This window comes from Sapajus apella, unplaced genomic scaffold (genome assembly GCF_009761245.1).
Source record: "Sapajus apella isolate SASKATOON/1434 unplaced genomic scaffold, GSC_monkey_1.0 scaffold125, whole genome shotgun sequence".
NCBI classification, from domain to species: Eukaryota; Metazoa; Chordata; class Mammalia; order Primates; family Cebidae; genus Sapajus; species Sapajus apella.
In genome coordinates this window covers 2,565,540-2,572,206 of record NW_022437065.1, presented here as the reverse complement: position 1 = coordinate 2,572,206, position 6,667 = coordinate 2,565,540, and the positions used below count along the sequence as shown (strand labels likewise).

The 6,667-nt window shown below is 48.1% G+C and overlaps 1 pseudogene; it reads right to left on the bottom strand.

Moving 5' to 3' along the window:
- Positions 1 to 3,897: 3,897 nt before the first annotated feature.
- On the bottom strand, positions 3,898 to 4,910 carry LOC116539026 (annotated as a pseudogene).
- Between the last annotated feature and the right edge of the window lie 1,757 nt (positions 4,911 to 6,667).

The following is a 6,667-nucleotide window of genomic DNA, read 5'->3' as shown; positions in this document are numbered from 1 at the left end:
TCCGTCCCTCTTTCCATCAGCCCACCCAGTCTCACTTAGCGAGTTCTGGCTTGAGAACTTGCTCCGTGCCAGGAATAGGACATGGCAGTTCATGCTCTCAGTGTCAGCTAGGATTAGATTTGGCTGAGAGTAACCAAAAATCCCCACATGACATTGATATGTCCAACACAGTGTTCACTTTCTCCCTTGTGTTCAGAAGGTCTGGATTTAGGCAGTGCCAGGAAGCTCTGGCATTGTACAGGGTTAGGGACATGGGCTCCCTGTCTGCCAAGTATAGCTTCTATAATGGCTGAAAACCATGTCTCAGCTAGGTGCAGTGGCTCATACCTGTAATCCCAGTAGTTTGGGAGGCCAAGGTGGGAGGATCACTTGAGCCCAGGGGTTCAAGGCTAGCCTGGGCAACATTAGCAAGACCCCCATCTCTTAAAAAAAAAATTAGCCAGGTGTGATGGCACATGCCTGTGGTCCTAGCTACTAGAGAGGCTGAGGTAAGAGGATACAGTGAATCATGATCACACCACTGCAGTCCAGCCTGGATGGCAGAGCAGGACCCTGTCTCAAACAACAACAAATAAAAAGCATATCTAGACTTTGACAGTCCTCCCAACCAGGTGGAACCTAATTCTCCTCTGAATCTGGGCCAAACATTTCCAATGAATTGAATGAAGCAGAGGTGACTGTGAGGCCAGGTTGGAAAAAGTGAAATGGCTTTCACCTGGTGCTTTCTCTCTCTTGCTCGCTTGCTCGCAGCGAGGCGTGAATGTGCCACTGCATTCCATCCTGGACGACAGAGAGAGACACTGTCTCAAAAAAAAAAGAAACAAAAAGTGAATTTATGATTTACTCTCAGGATGCAGAAAGCACGACTCGAACGATCCTTCCTTGTGAAATTTGACAAAGGGAAAGCTCCATGTGAGTTCAGGGGACAGGAAGGACTTCTTGCAGAGACAAGACTTGGATGCTGAGGCGAATTTAGGCAGAAAGGAGCCTGGGGTTCGGGTAGACAAGGACCCTTTTATGTGTGATCGGCAACCCTGCAGCTTCTCCCAGTCCCGGCATTATGTTAATTGCCGTTTAAATAGGTTGTAATTGTGGAAGCAAAAGAGAAAGCCGGTAGTGGTGCCACGGGCTGAATTGCATACCTGCAAATTCATATGTTGAAGTCCTAAACCTCAGTACTTCAGAATGTGACAGTATTTGGAAATGGGGGTCTTTAAAGTGGTAATTAAGTTAAAACGAGGTCATATGGGTGAGCCCTAATCCAACATGGCTGGTGTCTTCATAAGAAGAGGAAATTAGGACACAGACACACACAGGGAAGACTGAAGATACAGCCGGAAGACAGCCATCTACAAGCCAAGGAGAGAGACCTCAGAAGGAACCAACCCTGCTGACACCTTGATCTCAGACTTCCAGCCTCCAGAACTGTGAGAAGATACAATTCCATTGTTTAAGCCCCCAGCGCATGATACTTTGTTACAGGCAAAGCCCTGGGAAACTGGTTTTCAAAAGCGACCACGAACCCTACCTTTCTTTGCCCCTTCCTAGGAGGCTGGCTCTGCTCCTCACCCAGCCTGGCTATGCTCCCAGCAGGATGCCATGGAGAGGAGGCCTCTCCTACCCCCTTCACCCCTGTTATCCCATAGCTGACAACTTTGCAGGGGCTTCACCAGCAAGACCCTCTTAGATACTGTAAAGCCATCTTCATCCTGAAATTCCTGTTGGTCACTTGCTTCCAGCTGTCTCTAAGAATTAAACCCTTGCCATCTTCTCACAGTGTATGCTTTGGCGGAAGATGAAGCCAGAGTCAGTTGTTTTTCTTGAAATAGGAGATGGAATTTTCCCTGATGTAAAAATAATGGTGCCCAATTCTTGTGGGAGGTGGACGGGGCTGGCGCTGGCACTGCAGGTCTTCCTTTCCCTCAGAAATAGCCCCACAATGGCCTCATTTTCTAAAACTTGCAACTCAGCGAGTACTTAGCTTTTAGCAAGAAGAATCCATTCTGCTAAAGCTGAAAAGAGAGGGATCCATTTGTCAATGTAGGCAAGCACTCAAGTAGTGGAAATGGAAGAGTTCTCCTCGTGTTTGTCCACCAGCCTTGGGGTTCAGGCATTGGGCCTCGACGGACTCATGGTCAAAGACAGAGATGTACATTCGGGCTTTAGCTTCTCCTACACCTGATTGGGACGGTGAATAAAAAAGTGGGATATGGGGGTGGGGAAGGTAGATAGTGTTGGCAAATAGCAAGTTTGGAGGGGGAGGAGAGGAACCCTGAGAAGCCAGGGACAGTTGAAGGGGACTGTGGACAGGCAGGGAAAGGCATGGCGGGAAGGGAAGCATTTTTTTCATTGGCCACAGACAATGTGATCTGAAGACCTTTGGTTGTGAGCAGGTCTTTTTTTTTTTTTGAGACAGAGTTTTGCTCTGTTTTTGAGGTTGGGATGCAATGGTGTGATCTCAGCTCACTGCAACCTCCTCTTCCTGCATTCGAGGTATTCTCCTGCCTCAGCCTCCCAAGTAGCTGGGACTACAGGTTTGTGAAACCACATCTAGCTAGTTTTTATATTTTTAATAGAGACAGGATTTCACCATGTTGGCCAGGCTGGTCTCGAACTCCTGACCTCAGGTGATCTGCCTGCCTCGGCCTCCCAAAGTGCTGGGATTATAGATGTGAGCCACCACGCCCGGCCAGCAGGTCTTAAATAGACTTGACCCTCACATAACAAGCCCTGACGCCCTCCCCGCAAGATCTCAGAGCAGGCTTCAGGCCGACATCTCTTGCCTTAAAATAACAGAGGAAGCCCAGGTTGCCTTGTGCCCTCATCCTGGAAGAAGAATCTCTAAAAACCAATTTTTTAACGGAATGATAGAAGGTAAACAAATCAGCTTGTTTGGGGTGGGGTGGGGAGGAAAAGGGTGGTGAGAGCTTATGAGTAGTGGGGGTTGCTCCACTTTGCGATGGGAACCGGAAAGATAATCTTTCTGGAGCATTGAGGGCTCCAGTTAGAATCTTCCTTCCCTGACAAGGGGTTTCCTTCCATTGTTGTGTGGTCTTGAGGCCCCCTCCCTTAGCTCTTTGGGGTGGGCAGTAACAGTGGAGGATATGTAACAAGGGTTGAAGAGTCAGAGGGGCTGAGCTGGAGATCTGGAGGAGGAACCCTGGGCTTCGCAGCCATCTCGGGGGCAGGGGAGGTTGCAGGGCCTCTGAGAAGCATCTTTGAGATTTGGGGGCACCTACCCTTCCTAGCCCCTGCCCACTCACACTCCCCAGCATCTGTGCACATTTCCAAAGAGCCCATTCAGACCCGGCTGCTCCTCCCTCCCTTCCCCCTCCCCCTCTCCCTCCACCACCTCTCCTCCCACCTCCCCCCTTTCCCAGTCCTACCACTTCCTTGTTTACCCTGCAGTCTGATGAGGGGAGAGAGCTGCCTGCCTCAGGAATAAGTTTCCTGGCAAATTAGCTGCAGGAATTGAAATCCATTTTGATTCTGCCCATTATTAAGTATTATTATTTCTGCTGTTCATTACCAGCTTGTTTCCTTGATCAACTCTTAGGAACAAAGGCTCTTCAAAGCACTTCGCACAGGGGAACCTACATGGCCACCACCAGTGTGCCCCAGTGGGGAAGTAAACTGCAGCGACCACCACAGCATGCGGAGCTCTTTGGGGTTCAAGCAAGGAGCAAGGTCTTTTCCCTGCTGGTTGAGAGAAGGCACAGTGCAGGCCAGATGAGGCCAGGCTGAGGTCCTCCCACTCTGCACCTTGGCCCCCTTCCAAGGTTGCCACCCTGTCCAGAGGAGCCATACTAGGAAACCCATTCTTTCTTTTTTTCTGGCAGAGGTGGGGAATGAGAAAATAACTTTATTTTATTGTGGGGAGTAGGCAAACGTCCAGCTTCAGAACTTCTGGAACTGCTTCTTGGTGCCGGTGGCGTTAGTGACCTTTAGCACGTTGAGGTGCACCGTCTTGCTCAGGGGCCAGGACTCGCCCACTGTGACGATGTCGATCTGGACATCCCTGAAGCAGGGGACAGGTGTACGGACATATTTTTGTGGTGCTTCTTGAAGCCGCTGTACTAGCAAATGTAATGGAGATAGTGTCGGCGGATGACAGTGGTCCTCTGCCTCTTCATCTTGGTCACCATGCCAGAGATGATCTGTCCTTGCATGGAGACATTAGCAGTGAAGGAGCATTTCTTGTCAATGTAGGTGCCCTCAGTAGCCTCTTTGGGTGTCTTGAAGCCCAGACCAATGTTCTTTTAGTACTGCAGGAGCTTCTTCTTGCCAGTTTCTCCCAGCAGGACCTTCTTGTTGTTTTGAAAGATGATCGGCTGCTTTTGGTAGGCTCGCTCCGTCTGTAATTCATACTCAGATCTAAGCTCGGGGTTATTTTAGCTTATAAGCTCTGGAAGGCCTCCCAGGGCCTGCAGAATTCATCATCTAAACCAGAATCACCCCTCTCACACTCCCAACACCTTTCAGTGAGGATCATTCTCCAAGACCCAAGGTCACCCACCCAGGATTCACTCCTTATGTAGCGCATAAGGATTCAGAATTAAATACCAAAACCACAGGCTCCTGGATTTGCCCTTAGAAGTCAGTTTCCACAGGATTAACCCTTAAGACCTGAGAACTCCAAAAACACCTTCTTAAACTTGGATTTTAAGATAGTAACTCCTAAAACACTGGAGCCTCCACGAAAGCGCAGAGCTCCCAGGATTTTGGAAGCACTCATCTAGATACACACAAAAGCATGTGCCCTCCGCCTCAGTTAATCCCTAGGAAATCACAGATGCCTGGAATTAATCCCCAATCTTGGGCACCGGGCCCTGCCCTCCTAGACACATCCCTGAAGCCCGTGTGGACCCTGAAGCTTGGGCTCCAGCCCCGAGCCCACACCTGAATCCCATTCTTACTTTATGTTGTACTTGAAAAACAGTTAAGCTATAAGCACAGTAAAGTCCATCAATTTTAAGTGTACAAGTCTATGATTCTTTACATATGTGTAGACCCACAGTCACCCAGGTCGATATAGAGACTATTTTTAACACCTGCCCCAGAAGCTCCCTTGTGTCCCCTCCCACTTTCTATCCCTCCAAAGGTAACCATTATTTTGACTTCTAACAACATAGACTTGATTTGTCTGTTCTTTGGGAAATGGGGTCGCCTGGGCTGGAGTGCAGTGGTGGGGTGGTGCAGTCACAGCTCACTGCAGCCCCGACCTCCTGGGCTCAAGCCATCTTCCTGCCTCACTCTCCTGAATAGCTGGGACTGCAAGCTCGTGCCACCATGTCTGGCTAATTTTCTATTTTGTATAGAGACATGGTCTCACTATGTTGCACAAGCTGGTCTCAAACTCCTGGGCTCAAGTGATCCTTCCATCTTGGCCTCCCAAGTGCTGGGATTATAGGCGTGAGCCATCATACCCGGCTGATTTATCTGTTTTTGAACCTCAAATAGATAGAATCATACAACATATATTCTTGTGTGTTTGGCTTCTTTTATTCAACATTGTCTGGGATGTTCATCTATGTTGTTTCTGTAGCAGTAATTCGTTCTTTTTCAATGCTGTATAGTGTGTTATTGTATAAGTATACCATGATTCGTTTATCTGCTCTCCTGTTGATGGGCATTTAGGTTGTTTCCAGTTTTGGGCTGTTGTGAATAAAGCTGCTATGTGCATTTGCATGCAGGGCTTTTGGTACATACAAGCACTTGTTTCTCTTGACTGTATATCTTGAAATACAATTGCTGGGTGATAGGATAGTCAGTAAAGCCATGCCTGATTTCTCAAAGAGCAAGCAAAAAGAGGACAGTGGTCTGAAAGATAAATGATGACATTTTAGTCATTATGTGGGAGGGGAGAGGCTTTCACTCCTGTATGTGGTAGGTGGTTGCAAATATGGCCCCCAATGCGTTATACCTCCTGATATCCACATACATGGGTAGTCCCCTCTCATGTTGAGTTTACCCACATGACTTGCTTTGGCCCTTGGAACACCAGCAATGGCATGAAAAAGAAGAACATCAGCAAAGGCACGAGGCAAGCATGATTTGACAAGCACTTGAGTGTTGAGGCTTGCCTACTGCTATCGTCTGAACGTTGGGGCCCCTCCAAAATTCCTGTGTTGAAACCGAATGCCCAATATTATGATATTAAGAGGTAGGGTATTTGGGAGGTGATTAGGTCACAAAGGCTCCACTGCCATAAATGGGATGAGTGCTCTTATAAAAGAGGCTTGAGGGAGCCTGTTTGTCCCTTCTGCCATGTGAGGACTCAGAGTAAAGGCACTCTCTATGAAGCAGAGAACTCTCACCAGACATGGAATCTGCTGGTGGCTTGACCTTGGACTTCCCAGCCTGTAGAACTGTGACTGCTAAATTTCTGTTGTTTGTAAATTACCCAGTCCAAGGGATTTTGTTATAGAAACCAGAGCAGACTAAGACAGTAACTTCATCTACTGCCCTCACTATGTGAAATGCCTGGCCTGGCCTCCTTGAGAGAAAAAGTCAACATGAAGAGAACAATCTGGATGTGGGGAATTGGGGAGTGAGAGTTGGAGGTTTGCTCGTTACCTCAACATAACCTAGCCTGTACAGCTATTAGTACCAGAAATAAGGTTCAGCTAAGATGTATGGTACTGGCTTAGGGTTGGGTAGTAGATGG